The sequence below is a fragment of the Stomoxys calcitrans genome, chromosome 5 (genome assembly GCF_963082655.1).
Source record: "Stomoxys calcitrans chromosome 5, idStoCalc2.1, whole genome shotgun sequence".
NCBI lineage: Eukaryota > Metazoa > Arthropoda > Insecta > Diptera > Muscidae > Stomoxys > Stomoxys calcitrans.
Genome location: NC_081556.1, coordinates 119,652,052 through 119,676,159, shown reverse-complemented (window position 1 = coordinate 119,676,159; position 24,108 = coordinate 119,652,052). Strand labels below are relative to the sequence as shown.

General features: G+C 36.1%; 1 protein-coding gene across 1 annotated transcript in view; it reads left to right on the top strand.

The window, feature by feature from the left end:
• The window catches only part of LOC106094039 (molybdopterin synthase catalytic subunit-like), a 515,852-nt gene extending 494,341 nt beyond the window's left edge, over positions 1 to 21,511 (top strand). The window contains exons 10-12 of the mRNA XM_059370219.1: positions 12,339 to 12,501; positions 21,183 to 21,243; positions 21,341 to 21,511. The gene's annotated coding sequence lies outside the window, so the exon portion shown is untranslated. The remainder of the gene's footprint in view (positions 1 to 12,338; positions 12,502 to 21,182; positions 21,244 to 21,340) is intronic.
• Positions 21,512 to 24,108: the final 2,597 nt, after the last annotated feature.

Below are 24,108 nucleotides of genomic sequence, written 5' to 3'. Positions count from 1 at the left end.
TAGCATGCTTTCGACAGACAGACGGACGGACTTGGCTAGATCGATTTAAAATGTTATGACGATCAAGAATATACACTGACGGACAAAATAAAGTGCGGTTTTAAATATTTTTAATTTTTTGATTGAAACATATATTTGTTGTTTTCAAATGTTTATAAATTATAGTTTTATTTTTAATTCGGTTAATATTTTATCTAATAACGAACTTAACATTAAATTCTTACCTTATATTTTCCCATTTATAATACAAACTATATGGCACCTAAAGAATTTCAAATGACAAAATAAGGTAACACTTCTCTAATAAATATTATAAAAAATTAAAAAACTTTAAAATTTGGTACGAAGTTGCTCCTCCTTTGTTATTTATGACTTCTCTCAATCTTTTCGTCATACTTAAAGCAAAGTTCTTCAAAGTATTTGTTGGAATTGCCCTCCAATCACTTTGCAATTTTCCCCAAAATGTTTGAAGGCTTGATCTGGATTCCATCGGGGTTTTGTCATCTACGATAGCCCAAAGATGCTCTATGGGGTTTAGATCTGGGATATGAGCAGGCCATTTTATTTTTTCAACGTTAATTTCTTCAAACCCTATTACTCGTCACTGCTATACATAGTGCTCTCCAGTCATTTTAGAATACATTTTTACGAGCCTACCAACTCTTGAACTCTACAGCATATTAAATGGAAGCTATGTCTCTTTCCGATGACATCTTGATTTTGCGTTCCTACTGAGATATCGAATGAACGTTTTTCAAGATTTTTGGACTTCAAAATTGCAAATCGGCTTTGGGATATATATGTGAGCTATGCAATCAGAGAAATTTTTTAGTAGGTTATGCTAGGTTGAAGAGAAGGTGCAGATATTAATCCGCCCTATGCCACTATGGACATACACCTAAGCCAGTAATCGGTTTGTTGTGCGCTCTAAAAACTATATAGTAACCTCTAAAAGAAAATTTTATGTTAGGAATTCCGTGCTACTTACAAAATCCTTAATTGTTTTCAATACCACTCCCCGCATGCCCCACACATGCTATCACTTACCGCACCGATTTTACATAAGTGAGCTCGTAGTCCTATGTGTTCCATTATATACCAATAGCTATACTGACCTCCTTCTTGCTTTTTTTCGGTAATAGCATCGTCTTCTCACGATCTGGATACCCTCACAGGATTTTCGTCGTTCTACCAACCGTTTAGCTGTTCCACAATGTTGCATGCGCATTCGTCGGCCACTCCCTTAACTCGGACTGCGTCGGCCCGAAAAGCTGCGGGTTAACCAAGTTTATTGACGGCAGTCCTCTGGCCTTCACCGCCAAATCGTCTGCCCTTTCATTTCCCCTTACTCAGTTATGGCCCGGCACCCAAACGATGCAGATTTTCCCATTCTCAGAGAAGGCGTTCATCTCCTTCTTACACTGCAAGACTGTTCGTGATCTTACCGTCCTGGTTGTTATTGCCCTTATGGCAACTTTTATGTTGGTAAAGATGTTCACACTCGACGTCCTCGCATTAGCACCACACCAATTCACGCATTCCGTGATCGCCCGGATCTGTGCCTGCAGGATCGTATTATGGTCAGGCAGTCTAAAAACGATCTCAGTCCCTGGGTTCTCAATGTAAACCCCCATGTCCACTCTGTTCTTTAGCTTTGATCCATCCGTGTAACATGATCTTCCAGATGGCAATACTAGGGTTCCGTCAATCCAAGACTGTGCCGATGGCAGCAGTGCGTCGCACTCGACTTCAAGGTCACACTTTTTCCAGTGTTGGTTTTTTTTGACAACTGCCATTGAATTAATGGTCACTTTGGTTTCACGTATTGCTGAAATACGGCCCTAAATGCTGAAAAAATGGTACAAAATTAGGCTTTCCTGCTGAAATTTATTGAAAGTAGCTGCGGGCCACTTGCCCAAAATTATTTATTTTATGTGTGTTTCATCTAAAATATCTTCATTATATGTCGTTATCAACGATCTATTGAGTCAGACATCAAATCAGATTTACTCATTTGCGGAACTGAAATGGCTAATTTTCCGTCTCTGTCATTCGTCGTTCATTCGACCATAGGCCGAGTCTTCGATAGATTGAGGACAAGAGGCAGGTTATGAATGCTACACTCTGCCAGGATTTGCTGGCCATTTTTGAACGGGGTCGAATGAATTAAGTAGATTTTAATGCACGGAAGGCTCAGTGCTGCTTGTTGTCACACAAACGATTCGCTCACCCATTACGATCATCTTTGTCTATTAACGCTATAGATGTTAAGCAACCAGAAGCTCCTTATGTTCTAGGCATAAAAATGCAAATTGATGTCCGTTGGGCTAAACATGTATTTGAAGTGTCGAAAGAAGCATTCCAGTGTTTAGTCTTCCTTAAACGATGTAGGAATTATTTCACTCCATCTGATCTTTTTAGCATCTACACCACTTTCTTAAGGCCGAAAATGGAGTACAACTCACATGTATGGGCTGGAGCTTCAAAATCATCCCTGGAGCTACTGGTCTGTGTACAGAGGAGAGCGATGGCGTTGATTGGGGACAGTGGGGTATCCAACTCTATTGCCTCCCTTGAACATCGTCGCAATGTGGGTTGTTTGTTGCTGTTCTATCGGTACTTTTATGGTGTGTGTTCGTTTGATATTTGTCTTCTTATTCTTGATGTAAGGACGTTTGTCAGGGATACTAGACATTCCAGGAACTCACACCTGTTTGTAATTGATTGACCATCGGACCGCACAATGCATTGTAGAGAGAATTCTTATTTCGCCCAAACCGTTCGTATGTTGAATCGACTTCAGGCTAATGTTTATCCCAGGCGCTTTGACATCCGGAGATGTCAAATTCCTAATTTCTCCCCCAATTCCTAATTTCCTTTCGCCAACGCAATGCACTGCATGTTGGTTGATGGAAAAGAATGCTTTAGGAATTTTTTCTTCAAAAGTTTTAGGGAAATTTTAAGTTTTTTGCCTATATTAATTTCTTGGAACATTTTTTTTTAAGATTTATAAATTTGATTTTTATTGAAATATTTATGGAAAATTTTCTTTGATACTTATTTTTCGTCCAAATTACGTTTGTTCTCTTTTTTTTAATACAGAAAGTATACGTCGTTTAAATTGTTGGATTTGTTCCAGAAAATATTTTCATTTTGTTTTCAGTTTTCTCCATAAAATTTAAATTTTTCCACTTAATTTAAGCCTACAAATAAGTCAAGTTATATTTTATCCCTTAATTTACTAACCTTCGCATACTCCCTACTTGATTCCAGCAAATGTAATTAATTTAGACACAAAATTTGAATTAACTGACCAAGAAAAAATTCATCCAAAGTTGGTAATCTTAGACTTGGTCGCTTTTTTTTTCTTTTCTGTGTTGGCTGTTTAGTTAGTTGTCCCCTTGGTTTTTGGCTCTTCGTGCGCCTGTGTTTGGCATGTGCACAAAACCATAAGTGGTGGTGGTAAATAAATCAAAATAGCATTTCAATTAAGCTATAAAACTTATTTTTTATACACGTATAAAATTGGTTAAATGTTATAAATACCCACAATAAAGCCAGCGTCTGGATGAGTGATAACCAACTCCATGGAGCAGAGCAGAGGTCTTCGCAGACAGGCTAACACTTTTGCAAAAAAAAACACACAAAAGTCTACATGTTGGCAGTGTCACATGTGATAACTAAATATATTTGTATGTATGTATGGTTGTTGCTACAAGTGTAGGAATAAATTTTTATTTTAAATAAAATATCCATAAATCATTAGGTGTTGCAAAAATTGTATAAAAATATTAAAGCAAGAAAAAACCAAACAAAAAACGAACACCCAGAAAAAAATAGAAACAGGAAAAACAAAAACAAAATACTTTAGAAAAGAGAACAACAAAAAAGAGGTCTTCTACGTATGATTTTTTTCTATGCACACGGCCAGGAATGAATATATGTAGCCTGTGAATGAATGAATATCTATTAACAAATTTGTATATAAAGACGAAGGCATAACCCATTCAATACATACGAGCAATAACAACAACAGCCATTTTCTATCTTGCCTTTGAAGATTTATCTTTCCCAAGCCTTAATTGATATTTAAATGTGAATATAATTTATTATCGATATATTTAATTAGTTTGAATCTTGAATCTAATGAGGAAATAACAAGACACGCCTCTCTTTCCAACAGCCAACAACACATACAAGCATACCTATAAACATACATAAAAAAAGGCGGACAGACTGGCTGATATTTGCCCTGCCTGCTATCTTTGTGAAAAATTCTATAACAAAAAACAAACTGAGACAATGAATTTGTTGGGGTGTTGCAGTTGCATGGGTGTAACAAGCATTTCGACGTTGTTTATTGGTGTTTCTATTCTAGTGATGTTTGTGTCTTAAGTCTTTTGTTTTTGCTTTGCTTCCTAGATAGAATTGAGTTGATATTTCATACAAATGCATGCAATCTGATATCGCAGTGCAATTATGGCACTAGTAAACAATATTTTTCCAAAATGAAATGAAATTTTCTCTAAAGACAAAATTTCTATAAAATTTTCTCCAAAGACAAAATTTCTATGAAATTTTCTCTAAAGACAAAATTTCTATGAAATTTCCTCTAAAGACAAAATGTCTGTGAAATTTTCTCTAAGGACAAAATTTCTATGAAATTTTCTCTAAGGACAAAATTTCTATGAAATTTTCTCTAAAGACAAAAATTTCTGTGAAATTTTCTCTAAAGACAAAATTTCTATGAAATTTTCTCTAAAGACAAAATTTCTATGAAATTTTCTCTAAAGACAAAATTTCTATGAAATCTATGATTTCATGAATATGATTTAGAATTCTATGAATTCTATGTTGAAGACCATAGTAGAAGTCATTGGGTAAAATTTCAGTCCATTTGGATAAGAATTGCGCCTTATAGGGGCTTAAGAAGCATATTCGGGAGATCGGTTTATATGGGAGCTGTATCAGGCTATAGATCGATCAAGACCATATTTAATGCGTATGTTGGTGGTCATGGGAGAAGCCGTTGTACAAAATTTCAGCAAAATTGGATAAGAATTACGCCCTCTAGAGGCTTAAGAAGTCAAGATCACAGATCGGTTTGTATGGCAGCTATATCAGATAATGTACCAATTTGAACCATATTTATCGCAGTTGTTGGAAGTCACAACAAAATACTTCAAGCAACTATTCAGCCAAATCGGATAAGAATTGCGCCCTCTAGTGACTCAAGAAGTCAAGTTCCAAGATCGGTTTATATGGCAGCTATATCAGGTTATGGACCGATTTAAACCATACTTAGCACAGTTGTTGGAAGTCATAACAAATTCAGTCATGCAAAATTCAGCCAAATTGGATAAGAATTGCGTCCTCTAGATGCTTAAGAAGTCAAGACCCAAAATCGTTTTATATGGTAGCTATATCAAAACATAGACCGATTTGGCCCAATAACAATCCCAACCAACCTACACTATTAAGAAGTATTTGTGCAAAATTTTAAACGTCTAGCTTTACTTTAATTGACTATGACAGGAGATTTGTTCCACTAGCCGAACGTAGAATAGCGTTCCAAGCGCCTCGATCTTCTGCGCTCATGCGGATGGATATGGCTAGATCGACTTAAAATGTTATGACGTCTAAGAATATATATACTTTATGTGTGTTTGTTTGTTCCCTATGGACTCAAAAACGGCTGAACCGATTAAATTGGAATTATCACAGATTGTGTAGGTCAGTCTGAAAGGAAACATAGGCTATATGATTTTTTGATATCCCCCATATCCCAAAAGTACTGCCCAAAAATAAAAGTGGATCGATCGAAACAATATGGGACTCAAATGAAAGGTATTCAGGAGTAGACTACGAATTTCATATTTAAAATTGGGTTCAACTAACTGGGGGCCGCCCCATCTCCAAAACCCTCTAAAATAGACTTATTGGACGATCATGACAATATGGGACTCAAATGAAAGATATTCGGGAGTAGATTACGAATATGGTCAGGAAGGAAGAATAGACTTTAAAATTTGTTGATGTAGGAAGGTGGGGAACCCTCCCCCGTTGCCCCAAAAATACCACCCAAAATCATTGGCCAATAAGGCCAATATGGGTGTCAAATGGAAGGTGTAAAAGAGTAGAATACGAATATTTATTTATTTATTTGATGAATACCTACACAACAAGATAAAAAATCTTATAATTATAGTGCAGGCTTATAAGAACAGTCATATATCCTTTGAAAAAAATAATAATAAAAATAATATAAAAATTTTAAGGAAATATAAAAGAAATGTAAAAAAATTTTTTGAATATTAATGATGGAAATACAAATTATTGAGAAAAATAATAAATTAAAATAGTTTTCACTTTAAGGAAGAAGTTAACAATGTTTAAAAGGAGAGAAAAACAATTTTTGAATAATTAGTTACTAAGAAGAATAAAAAGTCTTTTCTTAAAGTCTGACGCGTTGCTGATGTTTTGGATTTCGTGGGGAATGGTATTCCAAAGACGTATGGTACTCGTATAAAATTGCCATTTAGATACTAGACTCCTTCTTCGAAAAGGTACAAGTTTTCTACCCCTTCTAGATCGGGCGAATACTAATTTGTCGTAGAGGAAATTGGGTGTTTGTGTCACAATGATCTTATGCAGGAATTGTAGAGATCTGATTCTGAGTAAATTGTCAAAACTACAGCCATAAAGGGAATTCGCCATGGTGGAAATATGTTGATTTCTTCTTACACCATAGACATACCGAATAATGCTGTTAAAAACTACATTCAATTTCCGTTGGCTTAGTGAATCGCAGTTCGCAAACAGTTCACAGCCATAGATCAAACCAGGAATTAGAAACATCTTCGCTAATAGAGTCCGAACCTCAATAGGTGTATAAGAGTGTGTGATCCACAGTGTACGCAGCTTTGCATATGTCTGCCCTGCTATAGCATTCACATGATTAGACCAAGTCAATGAGCTATTAAAAATTACACCTAAATTCTTCGCACTAGACACAATATCAATCTTCTGACGATTTATAGTGACATCCAAGTCTCGTAGAGTAAATCTTTTACTCTTGTGAAAAACAATAATTTTCGATTTATGAGGATTCAGAAATAAACCATTTGCTGTGGCCCAGTTATAAACACGTGAAAGGTCCTGGTTGAGTTTTGTAACGCATTCACCAATATCATCAACAGAACCGCTAAGAAACAACTGAACGTCATCAGCATACATGATGATCTGACTGTGGACTAGCTGGCTTGGAAGATCGTTTGCGTAAAGTGAAAAAAGAAGCGGACCTATTATAGAGCCTTGGGGAACCCCCTTGGGCACTATTATTGACTCTGATATGGCATCTCCTACGTACACTGACTGCTGCCGATTACTGAGATACGATTGAAAAAGCTTTATAGAAGTATCACTGAACTTGAAGAATCTTCTGAGCTTCATATATAGATTACGATGATCAACCGAGTCGAAAGCCTTTGAATGGTCAAGAAGGACGAGAAAACTAACATTACCATCATCAATTTTACTCCTTATCGTTTCCGAAACTTCAACTAATGCACTAACGCAACTATAATGAGCTCGAAACCCGGTTTGTCTATCAGATAACAGCGATTCCCTTTGGAGATATTCAGACATTTGTCTATGTAAAATCTTTTCGAAAACTTTCGAGAGGTAGCATAATATCGAAATCGGACGAAAATCGCCATTGGATTTAGGGATAGGAATTATCTTTGATCGTTTCCAGATACTCGGATATCTACTGGAGATTAGAATTGAGTTAAAGAGATGAGTAAAATAAGGTAGTAGGTAAGGAATCAGTATTTTAATAAATCTTGGGTCAATACCATCAAGACCAATGGCATTAGACTTCACTGACATAAGACTATGTATAACTTCATCGTGCGATACACATCTAAACTCAAAACTGCAGTCAACATGTGTGTTGTCCACTACCCTATTAGTGACTTGATAGAAAGTGGTGTCTATATCCAAGGTCGGAATATTAACAAAAGATCTATTCAATTCGTTGATATCTCCATGGTAGGTAGAAATCGCCTTGGATTTACCAACTCCGATATCATTTATAACCTTCCACTTGCTTCTCGTGTCTAACGCCGAATAATATTTGGATGAAAAATATCGTAACTTTGCATCATTAATAACTTTATTAACCTTATTCCTGGCCGTGCGAAATTCTTCCTGAAGTTCAGGAGTCTTAAAACGTTTCCACCTAGAGTAGGCTAGGTCCCTATTTCTAATGAAATTTCTAATAGTGGAATTAAACCAAGGCTTAGTGTTTGATCTTTTCATTTTCGTTTTAATAGGGACTGTTGTATCATAGATACGAAGAATGTTTTCTTGAAGAAAGCTCAATTTATCATCAACAGATTAAAATTTCAGTCTAAGTACCCATCGAGCCGCCCCAACCCCAAAACCCCCAAATACGCATATTGGACGTTCACGTTCAAATGAAAGGTATTCTGGAGTAGATTAAGAATCTGGCATACAAAATCAAGTTGAAGTGTAGAGGGTCACCCCCACAAAAACACCCCAAATGGGCATATAACCCATCATGACTATATGGGACTCGGTTTGTTTGTTTATTCCATAGAATCAAAAATGGCTGAACCAATTTTCTTAAAATTTTCTTACATTGTGTAGGTTTGTCTGGAAGGAAACATATAATTTTAGATATACACCAGAAACGCCACCCAAAACCAAAAGTGGACCGATAGGCACAATATGGGTATCAAATTAGAGGTATTGGAGCCTACAAAACGCCACCCAAAACCAAAGTGAAGCGATAGGTACAATATGGGTATCAAATTAGAGGTATTGGAGACTACAAAACGAATATGGTATTAAAGTTGGGATCCAACTAACAAAACTCCTCTAAACAGATATATTCGACGTTCAGGTTAATATGGGACTCAAATGAAAAGTATTCGGCGGTAGATTACAAATATGGCATAGAAAATTAGGTCCAAGTAATGGAAGGTCGCCCCACAGCCCCATATTAGCCGACTATGGCTATATGGTGGCATTTTTCCTCCTAAAATAAGTCGAAATGGTTAATTGACCCATTACGCCAACATGGGAATCAAATGAAAGGTATTTGAGAGTAGGAAACGAATTTGATATCAAATTTTGGAGCCAAGTGTTTGGGGGGTAATTCCTTAAGCACCCCAAGGCAAACTGGGGCCTAATTCTCGCATCCGCAATCGACTTATTACAATCGAGTTACGCATTTTTTGGATTATAGCATCCGTTATCGCTATATTCGAAACTTCGAATAGAAATATGCGAGTTTTTGTCGCAACAATTTACCTATTGTAAATAATAAATTTTCGCCTATTTTCAAGAAACAAGGCTAAAAATAGGACATTGAAGTTTTTATTTCTAAAATATATTCACATTTATGGTCCCTTAAATTGAACAAAAATTAAACCAAATTCGGCAAAGCAAATTATCTACAAACATGACCAAACCAAAATTTGTATCATTTAACCACTTAATTTAAGGCAACAGGATATTTGGATCCAATCAGGTATTTGGGAGTAAAGAACGGATTTGATATCTATTTTCAGGGCAAAGTGTCGGTGCCCACCCTAGTCCCAAAACACTCTCCAAACGGTTCATATTTACTGACCATGGCAATATAGGGCTCAAATTGAAGGGAATTGGGAGTAGAGCACGAACTTGATATACATACTTGAAATGTCTGAGGTGCCATCCATCCCCTAAAAAGCATTTCTCATTACCCTAATTTTCAAAAACATCAAAATGTGATTCGTTTGAAATCTTTTTGCACTCGCACAGTCACTGAAAACAAAATATGGTTTCTATTGTTGGGGTCGAGGGCCGCCCAAAACCGGCCAATTGGATATATGTAGACCAATCACGACAATATAGAGCTCAAGCGAAAGGTGGTTTAGATAAAAAAAAACGAATTTGATAGCCACTTGTAGCCGCCCATCCCAAAATATCTCCCAATTATATAAAAGCTATTTGGGGTGGGAATTTATTGATTTTCAGGAAATTGATACTCACTTTCGAGGCAAAGACCCTGGGACCTCACCCTCAAACAGAACTTATTTACCGATCATGTCAATATGGGTCTCATGTTAAATTTGTTTGAAAGTAGAGGACGAATCTCACATTTACTTAAAGGGCCAAGTGTCTGGGTGGACACTCCATCCCCTGGGACCTGGGACTCAAAAGAAAACCATTTGGGAGTAGAATGAAAATTTGGTCAGGAACCGCACACATCAATGTGTGATTTACTATTTAAGCTTAAACTCAATGATAAGGAACCTTTTTTATAGACGAGCCCGAACGGCGTGCCGCAGTGCGACAGATCTTTGGGGAGAATTTTGCACATAACCATGCATAGTATGGTGCCTTGCAAATGTCGCCAGTATTAAGAGGGGATAACCACTGTTTTAAATTTTGGCCGATGTTCTTGCTAGCCTATGATCTCATCAGGCGATCATAGGCTACAGTTGCACGAATTCTATTGGGTTGCCCAAAAAGTAATTGCGGATTTTTCATATAGTCGGCGTTGACAAATTTTTTCACAGCTTGTGACTCTGTGATTGGATTCATTCTTCTGTCAGTTAACAGCTGTTACTTTTAGCTTGCTTTAGAAAAAAAGTGTAAAAAAATATATATGATTAAAGTTCATTCTAAGTTTTATTAAAAATGCATTTACTTTATTTTAAAAAATCCGCAATTACTTTTTGGGCAACCCAATATATCCATATTTAGGGGGAAAAGTCCCCACCCAAAAAAAAATTAGAGAATTTCAATGGAATTTTCTCTAAAGACAAAATTTCTGAAATCTACCAATGTATGCATCTAATCATTGAAGGATTCCTCCATCCATAAGCGTAGAATGGGTTCTATTATTTGCATTATTTCGTGTTCCTTCTAGCCTTCCTTTCCATGTTCATGTTGTCTGTACATTATTTGGTGTCCATTAATTCTTTAATATGATATAAATGCAAATTTTGCCCATGGATCCACTAAGGAACAGAGGCAAAGTTCTCACATATCAATGTGTGTAGTCCGATTCAAGTTTAAGCTAAATGATACGGGGCCTCCTTTTCATAGCCGAGTTCAAATGGCGGGCCGCAGTGCGACACTTCTTTGGAGAGAAGTTTTACATCGCATAGTACCTCACAAATGTCGGCAGCATTAGGAGGGGAAAACCACCGTTGAACATTTTTCTGATGGTCTCGCCAGGTTTCGAACCCAGGCGTTCAGCGTCATAGGCGGACATGCTAACCTCTGCGCTACGGTGGCCTCCGATGATGTAAGGCCTATAAATTCATAGAACTGCAGCGCTGCTTTGCTTGCCTTGCCTTTCCTTGCTCAACCTGCAAACGGAAATTTGCCCATGAATATTCCACTAAGGAACAGGGGCAAATTTCTCACATATTAATGAGTGCTCTCCAATTTAAGTTTAAACTCTATGATAAGGGGCCCCCTTTTTATAGCCAAGTTCGAACGGCGTGCCGCAGTGCGACACCTACTTGGGGAGAAGTTTTTTCTTGGTTGCCATTTCATTTTTGCAAATGGCATAGGCATGGCACACAAATGTCGCCAGCATTAGGAGAGGATAACCACTGCTGAAAAATTTTTCTGATGTTTATGCCAGGATTCGAACCCATGTGTTTAACGTCATGGGCGCACATGCTAACATCTGCGCTACGGTGGCCCAGCTTAAGTAAGAATATTATTCTTGCCTTTGACCAAGCTCTGGACTGTATGATAGTCTGTGAATTTGATCCACAAAATTATTTTTCTGTAATGTTCGTTTCTTAAGTCTTTCGTTTTATCTGTATTAACCTCTCATACCACTCCCGCTAATAGGATGTAAGGCTTTTAAATTTATAGGATTGAAGTTCTATTTAGCTTGCCTTGTCCAGCTTAGATGAGAATATGATTCGTGCCTTCGGGCAAGTTCTGGGTTGTATGCCAATCTGGGGGATGCTATGAATTTGATCCTCAAATTATTTTTCTTAAATGTTCGTTTCTTAAGTCTTTCGTTTTATCTGTATTAACCTCTTAAATTTCAGTTTTCTCTCATCTGTCTGTCTCATTTCTCTTACAAATGTTGTAATATATTTTCAAATAACAACTGTTTGGTTCACTTTCTCATTACTTATCAATTCACAATTTTAAAATAGTGTCATTTAGTTTAGCTGTTTTATCATATCACTTAAAAAAGGAAAAGTATTTCTGGCCCACTTTCTTATCAATGAATTTTTTCTATAAAAATGTTTCTGTTTTATTTATTATTATTATTTTTTTTTTTATTCTAGTCCAAAATATAATGGAAAACATTTGAGGAAAAGTAAAAACTAGTTGGCCATCACCGCGAGGAAGACACATCTTGTTGGCGCCACATTATTATTGCCACGCATTTTCCATTTGGCCACATACTCCGCAGGCCAAGGTTCTCATCTGGTTTTGTTCGATTAGAAGGTGAGTAGAAATAGAGCATCCGTTTTATCTATGTGCACTCTTTTTTTTCTTTCTTTAAAAATAAACAACATAATGCAGCAATTTAGTTTATAAATAGGTACCTGCTTTGTCCAACATAAGACACGTTGGTTTTGTGTTTTCTTAGCGGCAATCCCATACAGCTGTTGAGGCTTCCTAGTGAAAACCAAGAACATTTTTAATCGATAGACTAAATATAGCACACCTTCCTTTTTCTCTTCTTCTAATCGATTAGTCCTTATTTAATGCCGCCCCAATGTTTGTTATAGGCCGCAAATGGGCTATGTGTTAGAGAAGCATTTAGCTGGGATTAAAGGTGGTATTCAGCAAGAAAAAGGTCCAATGATGGTATCGTAGCCTGTAGCTAAATGGGTTTTACCTTTTTCCATGTCAATAGCTTGTTATTTGTCTTAATTGGAAGGATCAAACTAATTTAAAACTGTCAAGTTTTGGGTTTTGTTAGCCAAAAAATATTGATCTTAATTTGTTACATTAGTTGCACCTAGAAGAATTTAATAAGGAAACTGTTTAGCTTAGAATATATTGAAATTTCATGGAAAATTTAGCTAGTTATCTGATTTTCTAAAAAAAAAATTCGTATATATCAGTTTTCCCGAAAAATTTTGGTTATCGAAAAACTTCGTTGAATTTCAATTCCCTGCAAAAATTGGCAGTTAATTGGTTTTCTTAAAAAACTTGTCAACATTTAATTATTATTTCAAATTTCTGTTTCGTATCGGAAAAAAAGGAGAGAGGAGAAATGTCTTTTCCGCAGAAAGAAAACAGGAAATGCAAAGACTTGAGTGCGAGCGAATTGAGATGTACAAGAGTCAGAATGAAGTCCGGAAATTCTACCAAAGAATTAAACATCAAACCGATGGCTTTGTTGCAGGCACATCCTCCTGCAGAGACAAAAAAGGAAATCTTGTAACTGACATAGATAACATGCTGATGATATGGAAAGAACATTTTACCCAACTGCTAGTGTCCGACGTTGGCGGCGAAGAGGATACCGCAAAACCAATCCCTGATGATGCTATAGAATGTTTACCTCTTAGTCAGAATGAGTTCCAAGTAGCAGTGACCCGACGTAAGAACAACAAGACAGCAGGAGCCGACGGGTTACCCGCTGAACTATTAAAGACCGGGGGCGATACGCTGATAAGGCGTATGCATCAGCTTATCTGGCTAGGAAAACGTATATCCGATGAATGGAACCTCAGCATACTATGTCCCGCACACAAAAACGGTGACAAGACAGAATTTGCCAACTACAGAGAAATAAGTCTCCTCCCCATCGCATACAAGATACTCTCGAGCGTACTGTGTAAAAGATTTAAACCTAAAGTCAATGAGATAATTGGACCCTATCAATGCGGCTTTAGACCTGGTAAATCCACTCTGGACCAGATATTCACACTGCGCCAAATCCTGGAAAAGACACGAGAAGGACAAATCAACACCTACCATCTCATTGTTGACTACAAAACCGCCTTTGATACTCCTTTACGTTCAAAGGTATTTCAAGCCATGTCTGAGTTTGGTATCCCTGCAAAATTGATAGGACAGTGCAAGATAACACTTGCAGATACGTGTTCCTCAATAAGAATAGGTAAGAATCTCTCCGAACCTTTTAATACCAAACGTGGTTTCAGACAAGCAGACAGCCTATCGTGTGATCTTTTTAATATCCTGTTGGAGTTGATTATACGAGTTGCAGACGTGAATAGATATGACACACTACTCACAAGAGAACACATGCTACTCGTCTATGCCGACGACATCGATATCATAGGTCGGTCACCGGAAGTAGTAACTGCAGCCGATGAAAAAATCGAAGGAGAGTCAATGAAAATGGGTCTGGCAGTAAATGGAGATAAGATGAAATGGATGGTTTCTACTCCCAAAAAGCCAAGCAGATAAGTGAAAGTTTGGAACCACAACTTTGAGACAGTCAGTAACTTTATCTACCTCGGCACCGCCATAACCGAAACGAATGACACCAGTTTTGAGATAAAGCCAAGGATAATACTGGCAAACAGATGCTACTTTGGACTAAGTAAGCAGATTAGAAACAAGGCCATCTCTCGACAGATGAAGATTACACTATGCAAGGCATTGTATAGTGTAAGCTGTTATATGGTTTTGAGTCAGTGCTTGGAGTATTTGAGAGAAAGATTCTTCGTAAAATATATGGAACAGTTTGTGTTAATGGAGAATATAGGCGACGTATGAACCACGAGCTGTATGACGACGATAGCATAGTTACACGCATTAAAATACAATGGCTGCGTTGGCTAGGTCATGTTGTCAGAATGGATGAAGAAGCTCCAGCAAAGAAGTCTTTTGAAGGCAAACATGGTGGTACACGGTGGTAACCGGGAAGATCAAAAGCCCGATGGAAAGATCAAGTGGTGGGAGACACCTCGAAACTTGGTGTCAGAGATTTTAGAATGAGTGCAGAAGATCGAGGCGCTTGGAACGCTATTCTACGTTCGCCTAGTGTAACAAATATTCTGTCATAGCCAATTAAAGTAAAGTAAGTCTTGAAGAAAGGAAATTGCCAGTTCCTCAGACAAGGCAGGACACATATCACCCCACTGATGGACGCGTTTCGATAATTGGGTTTCTTTATTTCATTAGCACCATCATGAGCTATGTCCGTCCGTCTAACCGGCCTACAGTTCACAGCCTGTTATTCGTATAGTACTTATAGTTGAGATCATAAGCACAAATTCTATGTGAAATCTCAACTACTACTACCAGGCTGTTCGCTGTAAGCTTTTTCACAGACCAATATCTCTTCAAACAAACTCCAACTCCCCTCTATGGCCTTTGTATTCATTTTATTCCTTTGGCAACGTGGCAAGGTCCGCCTGCCGACGTCAACATTATTGCAAATGTTTTTAAAATTTGATTTTTATAGAGTCTGACTGAACGTGGCCAACTACTCCCTGCGCCTGCAAGATCGATAATTTTTCTTAAGTGTTCATTGTCCCTTCTCGAAATTTGTTAACATTACTTTTAATTAACGAGTTTTTGGGATAATTATTTTTATCAAAAAGTCCGGTGGGTTTTAAGTCTTAGCTCAATATTAGCATGACTACATAACTTACAAATGTGTAGCCATCGTGATGAAGGGGATAACCACTTTTTAGGTTTATTGCTCAATGATTACATGGTCAAGACCAGTCTATGTATTGATTTTAGAATAGAGCTGCTTCCTGGACAGTAAATAACAGTTTGAGTGGCAGATTCACACTTGCAAATGCAAATTTGCCCATGACCATTCCATTTAGGAACAGGGGCAAACTTCTCATATATCAATGAGTGCTGCCCGATTCAAGTTTAAGCTCAATGATAAGGGACCTCCTTTTTATAGCTGAGCCCGAACGGCATGCCGCAGTGTGACACCTCTTTGGGGAGAAGTTTTTACATGGCATAGTACCTCACAAATGTCGCCAGCATTAGGAGGGGATAACCATCGCTTAAAATTTTTTTCTAATGTTTTCGCCAGGATTCGAACCCAGGTGTTCAGCGTCATAGTCGGACGTGCTACGATGGCCTCCGATGGCAGATTCACACTTTACTCTAAAATTTCTTTCATTTGAGCCCCATATTGTCGTAATCGATGCAGGTATTTAACCCCTATGCTTGACTACAAATTTGTATGTGACAATCGCACTCCAAAGCAGAGTGCCTTTCATTTAAACTTTATATTGCAAAGATGGTTCTTTATGTGACGGTGCCGACACCTTAGCCCCAAATTTGTTTGTTTTGTTATTTATGGGTGGATGAGATTGCTAGACACGATCCGTACCAAAAATAGTTTGGCTTTCAGGAAGGAACATCCCATGACTAAACTGTACTACTACTAAATTTCCCATGAACTTTTCATTAAGGAAGAGGGTACACTTCTTTCATATCAATGAGAGCAGTCCGATGAAAGTTTAAGCTCAATGTGCCGCATAGCGACACCAATTGGTAGAGAATTTTTAACATGGTAGGATACCCCACAAATGTAGCCCGCATAAGTAAGGCGATAACCACCGCTGACAATTTTTCTGGCCATTGTTGAGGCATTTGAACACAGACGTTCGGCGCCATAGAGGCAAGATGTTTGCGAAAAGGAAGGTCAGATAAATGAAACCTTCAATGCTTTTGTCTTAATATTCTCTTTAGAGAATATTTCATAAAAATTTTGTCTCAAGAGAAAATTATATGGAAATTTTGTTTTTAAAGAATTTTCATAAAAATTATGTCTTTAGAGAAAATTTCTATCAACCTAACCTCTGCGCCACGGTGGTCTCCATTGAAAACTAGCAGCAAAAAATATCACTTTTTCTTTGCAAAAAAAAATATATATATTAATTATATGTATACTCGTATCTATGCAGGGATAGTCAAAAGAATTTATTCTGGCTTAATTTGTTGAGACATTTGCCACAGAAATGATTTATGAATAGTTGTAAATTCTCCTCTGATAAGCTTATAATTAAGGCCGGCAATGCAGATTTTATGTTTTTGTCGATAATATTGTGTGTTTGGTAAAGCTGTTTCCTCTAAATGAATCATAGATGGCGTCCGCACAGTTTATTTCAGTTGACAATCCCCTTACATTAAGGCAGATAATGCTGATTCGTTATATTGCCGGTAACTTGGTTTTCTAGGTTTTAGTAATGGTGTTATCGGTAAAGCTGTTTCTTGTTTATGAAACGTAGATGGCGCGCGCAAAAAAATTAAGCTGGCAACCCCTGAGGCAATGGCCGACATAGATAAATTATATATAGATAAAAAATTTGAACTTTGCACATATACTGGTTGGTGGCGCCTGTGAATAAAGATTTACATTTAAGGTAAATGTGTAGGTAATTATTTTATTTTTCTTCAAAGCAAGCAGCTCTGCCGAAAACATTAAAAAATCTAATTTTCAGCTAAAAGAAAAGAAATAAAAGAAAGAATGATACACACATTGGAAGCTACGACTGCCGAAACCCTATATTGGGTAAGTGTACCAGTAGTCGGCAGTTTAAGGATGTTACCTCCTTCCGGGTACAAATGTTCAATTCAATTGAAATTTGGTTCTTACAATTCATTTTTTTTTTTAGATATATAAACTAAAATTTTAATTTCTTTTATAAGTTTTAAGAAATTTTAAACTTAAAAAAATAAGTGTTTTTCACCAGTTTTGGGCATCATTTTCCAATGTTCAGCATGACATGTTCCTAAAATCGGCATATAGTATTTTGGAAAATACTAATTAATAAAGAAAATTACCAATGCATTTATTTTAAAACAGGTTTTATTTTTTACCTCACAAACCTAACTCAAAAAAAAAAAACAAAAAATAAATTCATTAGCTTGCTTGAGCAAAAAAATAGATACCCACAACCATTGGCATATTTCTCATCTGGAGATTGGTATACATATAAGATACATTCAACTAAGATATGGTGTGCACCGATGAGAAACGGATGTATAAAAGAAAAAAAAAATAAGCCTTTTAGAGGCCATGAAGTTCAAACGATAGGTATATCTATATAGAATGTTTATCGAAATATGGTCCGATATGGATCATATTTGACGCGAATATAGAGGGTATCATACCCCTGTCACTCTCTACAACGCATTCATACAAAATTTTGCGAAATCGGCAAAAAAATTCGCCTTTTATATGTTTAAAACCTTAAATTGTCAGATTGATCTATGTGGCAGCTTTATCAAACGATGATACAATATAGACCATTTGCAAATAAAAAGATATCTAATAAAGGGTAATTTTTTAGCTATTATCTTTTTGGCAACACTGGTTTAAACGCCTCACGAAAGTTTCGTGTTTGGTTTCACTGTCAAACATCTTTAGTTTGGTCTATAATTAAACCGTAAATCGTCTTACAAACGAACAACGCTTGTGAATTTTATTAACAAAATGTGTGCTCTGTTAGGAAAGTTCATTGCACACTTCTTCCATTGAACGACGAAGCTCATTTTTGGCTCGATTTTAGAGTGAAGATCAGCCAGAAGCATTGCAAGAGCTACCAATGCATCCAGAAAAAGTCACAATTTGGTGCGGTTTATGGGTTTACTATTGGACCGTACTTCTTCAAAGATGATGTGAATCATACCGTAACTGTGAATGGTGAGCGCTACCGTGAGATGATAACCAACATTTGCTTGCCATACTGCAGGAGCTTGACTTGCATGACATGTGGTTTCACATGCCACACAACACGCATAATAATGGATTCATTTAGGGGCGAGTTCGGTGAACATTTTATTTAACGTTCGGGACCGGTCTTTAGATTGTTTTTTTTTTGGGGACTATGTTAAAGCTCATGTCTATACAGACAAGGCCGCTTCAATTGACGCATTGAAGCATTTATTCGTGAGATATCGGCCGAAATGTTGGAAAAAGTATGCCAAACTTGGACTAAGCGAATGAACTATTTGAGGTGTTGTCACCATGAACATTTACATGAAATAATCTTCAAACATAAAATTATATGGACCACTCTATCGATTCGCATAAAGATATCATAAATTTTTCTGAATTTTTTGTATTTTTTTTAACGTTCCTATAGCTCTTAAAAAATTACCCTTTAAAATAGTTTTCCAAACGACGCGATCTTCTGCTCTCATTTTATAGTCTTTGACACCAATTTTCGAGATGTCACTTGATCTTTCCATCGGGCTTTTGGTCGTCCTGGTCTAATAGAACACAGCATATATATCCAACTATTATCCCCTATTGACCATACTCTGCACAGATATCGAGGGGCGTAACACAACTCACTGCACCTAATTTCACCAAAATCGGATAAAAAATGAGCGTTCTATGGGTTCCGATATTGACAATATTCAGTCCGAATATCAGTATGGGGGCCTATTACAACCCATTGTTAAAAATTTCAGCAAAATTGGATAATAAATTCGGCTGTTATGGACACTTAATCGGCAGATCGGTCTATATGGATATATATCTTATATATAAAAATTAATTAGTCACGACAAAATAGAGCTCAAACGAAAGGTGTTTGAGAGAAAAAAACGAATTTGATATTCAATTGAAGAGCCATGTGTTTAGGGAACTGCCCCAACCGAAAACATCTCCCCATTATATAAAAGCTATTTAATAGCCGAGTCCGAATGGCGTGCCGCATTGCGACAACTCTTTGGAAAGAATTTTTTACTTGACCATGCATGACAAATGTCGCCAGCATAAAGTTGGGATAATTACCGCTTTATGTTTTGTCCGATGTTCTCTCCAGGATTTGAACGCAGGCGTTCAGCGTGATAAGCGGACATAGGCTACAGTGCCACGAATTCGATATACACATTCAGGGCGAAGTGTCCCCACCCTAAAAAGATATTTGAGAGTTATAGAAGACGCAGCGGAGCGGGCCAGGTTCGGCTAGTAAAAATATAGAGTACGATTTGGCCCATTTAAGAACTTAACATGTTTATGGAAAAAATATGGATCTGTCCCAAAATTTGGCTCAATATCTCAGTTTGTGAAGGCTGTAGTCTAATAGCAACATACACATATACACGCGGACGAACAAACACACGGACATCGTTAAATCGTCTTAGAATATGTATATTTTGTAGGTTCGGAAATATTGCAAACGGAATGACTTTATCATTAAACCCCCTTATTCTAGGTGGTGGGTATAAAAATACAATTTCGCTAAAATCGACCATTATCGAAATGGGCCGTCCATCCATCCAAACCCTTAAAATTGAAAGTAAATCCTACCCAAGTTGGTACAAAAAGCCGAAAACGGCAACGCTGATAGGCATATAATTATGGTCGGCAATGCCGATTAGCATGTAATTATGGCCGGCAATGCCGATTAGCATATAATTATGGCCGGCAATGTCCACTCATGTTATTTTGCCGGCAATATTTGCTGTTTGCTAAAGATGTTTGCTCCAAATGACGAATAGATGGAGCCAGCACAGTTTATTTAATTTTGCAATTCCTAAACCGATAATGCTGATTCATGTTGTCTTGTCGGTAATAACGTTAATATTTGTTAAACAGTTTCATATTGATGAGACGTAGATAGCGCGCACCAAAATTTAAGCTGGCAACCTCTTAAGCAAAAGCCGATAATGCCGAGTAATAGTATTTAGCTGGTAAAATAGTTTTAGAGGTAGTAGTGTGCTTTAGTAAAACTTACCAGAGACTTACAATACGTAAAGATTGCGGCTTTTGGTTCCCAGATGTCGTTAGTAAAAATAGGCTCCATATTACAATTTGACCCAATTTTTTTTAGCGATTTTCATAAAATTTGATATTTTAAGTGCAATCTGCGAGCCCTTAAATATATATATTTATCGATTTAATTAATAGTGTACTTTTTATAGATTATGCGAAAGCGGTTCCATGCCATCTATGCGTTTAAAATTTCCCTAACCGACTTTTGGACATGCCGTATCTAGGTCTTTGGACGGTTATGTTGGCAAGATAGTAGTTGAAAAAAAATTGTTACTACTTTTAACTTTGCAATGCACAATACCACTAAAATTAATTATTAAATTCTTTCCAATAATTACGAATTGTAATAAAATTCACAATATTGTTGATAAGTTTATATAAATACGTATAAGGTGTACAAACAAAGTGGTACTAAAAGTAATCTTAAAATTCTTATTTCAAGCTCAAACTCGTACTTAAAAGTACGCCCAAACATTTTCAAGAGGCGATCAACCAATTTTTTTGTAAGTTTTTATTTTTTCAATTTACTTTTTGTTTCTCTATTTTTTTCTACTTTTTCACTAGTTTCTTTGTAATTTTTTTTTATTTAATTTTTTACAGCTCTTTTTTAATGGAGTACCAAATACCGAGCTCAAAAGCACTGTAACTGGATTAAAGGGCACAATCTTCAATTTTTGATGCAAAAACATTTTTTTGAATTTAAAAAAATTAAAGTACTCTGTAGTCCGAAATTCAAAGACAATTCGTAAAATAAACAGAATTATTTACAATTCCAAATTTTTTTGCGTTTTTTTGGGAAGGGCTACACAACTCCTTACGCTAAGAAAATAAAGGTGAGTTTAAAATTGCTGTAACTTCCATAGTTTTGTGAACTTCAAAATTCTGAGGACACCGTTGGATTCGTTAAGCAAATCTGTTAAGAAAATCCGTTTCCGTATTGGTGCTGTGTGAAGCAATACTGTAAAAATTTCTATGAAAACCATCACAAAAACCAATTTTTGTTTTCAGTAAGAGTTCAAAGTCGTTTTCAAGGCTAAAACGATGTAACTTCTTAATTTCTTCGAATTTCGAAAATTTTCAAGCATTCCGCAGTTCGAAATTCGAAAACGATTCGTAAAATAAACAGAATTACTTAAAATTCAACATTTTATTTTTTTTTTGCGTTTTTCGGGGAAACGCTAATGAAAATTTTAAATTTTTGATGCGAAAAAATTTTTCGAGTTGAGTATGCAGTATTGAAGATTATGGCGAAAAAATCGCATTAGTGCAACTCCTAAGTTTTTTCTTCAAAAAACAAGCTCAAAATCGCATAATTAATATCCGAAAAATGGTAAAAAAAATCGAGGTGAGTTTGAGATTGCTGTAACATCTTTAGTTTTGCGAATTTCAAAATTCTAAGGACACCGTTGGATTCGTGAGGAAAATCTCTTTCCGTAGAGGTGCTACATGAAGGAATAGTGTAAAGTTTTCTATGAAGAACATTGCAAAAACCAAATCTTTTTTGGCGTAAAAATTCAAGGTCAAAAGCGTTGTAACTCCTTCATTTTTTCGAATTTCGATCATTTTCTAGCATTCCGCAGTTCGAAATTCGAAAACGATTCGTACAATAAACAAAATTACATAAAATTTCACATTTTATTTTTTTTGCATTTTTTTCGCAAAGGCTAACCCCTTATGAAAATTTTCAATTTTTGATGCGAAAAAATTTTTCGAGTTGAGTATGCAGTATTGAAGATTATGGCAAAAAAATCGCATTAGTGCAACTCCTAAGTTTTTTCTTCAAAAAACAAGCTCGAAATTCGAAAACGATTCGTACAATAAACAAAATTACATAAAATTTCACATTTTATTTTTTTTTGCATTTTTTTCGCAAAGGCTAACCCCTTATGAAAATTTTCAATTTTTGATGCGAAAAAATTTTTCGAGTTGAGTATGCAGTATTGAAGATTATGGCAAAAAAATCGCATTAGTGCAACTCCTAAGTTTTTTCTTCAAAAAACAAGCTCAAAATCGCATAATTAATATCCGAAAAATGGTAAAAAAAATCGAGGTGAGTTTGAGATTGCTGTAACATCTTTAGTTTTGCGAATTTCAAAATTCTAAGGACACCGTTGGATTCGTGAGGAAAATCTCTTTCCGTAGAGGTGCTACATGAAGGAATAGTGTAAAATTTTCTATGAAGAACATTGCAAAAACCAAATCTTTTTTGGCGTAAAAATTCAAGGTCATTTTCAAGGTCAAAAGCGTTGTAACTCCTTCATTTTTTCGAATTTCGATCATTTTCCAGCATTCCGCAGTTCGAAATTCGAAAACGATTCGTACAATAAACAAAATTACATAAAATTTCACATTTTATTTTTTTGCATTTTTTTCGCAAAGGCTAACCCCTTATGAAAATTTTCAATTTTTGATGCGAAAAAATTTTTCGAGTTGAGTATGCAGTATTGAAGATTATGGCAAAAAAATCGCATTAGTGCAACTCCTAAGTTTTTTCTTCAAAAAACAAGCTCAAAATCGCATAATTAATATCCGAAAAATGGTAAAAAAATCGAGGTGAGTTTGAGATTGCTGTAACATCTTTAGTTTTGCGAATTTCAAAATTCTAAGGACACCGTTGGATTCGTGAGGAAAATCTCTTTCCGTAGAGGTGCTACATGAAGGAATAGTGTAAAGTTTTCTGTGAAGAACATTGCAAAAACCAAATCTTTTTTGGCGTAAAAATTCAAGGTCATTTTCAAGGTCAAAAACGTTGTAACTCCTTCATTTTTTCGAATTTCGATCATTTTCCAGCATTCCGCAGTTCGAAATTCGAAAACGATTCGTACAATAAACAAAATTACATAAAATTTCACATTTTATTTTTTTTGCATTTTTTTCGCAAAGGCTAACCCCTTATGAAAATTTTCAATTTTTGATGCGAAAAAATTTTTCGAGTTGAGTATGCAGTATTGAAGATTATGGCAAAAAAATCGCATTAGTGCAACTCCTAAGTTTTTTCTTCAAAAAACAAGCTCAAAATCGCATAATTAATATCCGAAAAATGGTAGAAAAATCGAGGTGAGTTTGAGATTGCTGTAACATCTTTAGTTTTGCGAATTTCAAAATTCTAAGGACACCGTTGGATTCGTGAGGAAAATCTCTTTCCGTAGAGGTGCTACATGAAGGAATAGTGTAAAGTTTTCTGTGAAGAACATTGCAAAAACCAAATCTTTTTTGGCGTAAAAATTCAAGGTCATTTTCAAGGTCAAAAGCGTTGCAACTCCTTCATTTTTTCGAATTTCGATCATTTTCCAGCATTCCGCAGTTCGAAATTCGAAAACGATTCGTACAATAAACAAAATTACATAAAATTTCACATTTTATTTTTT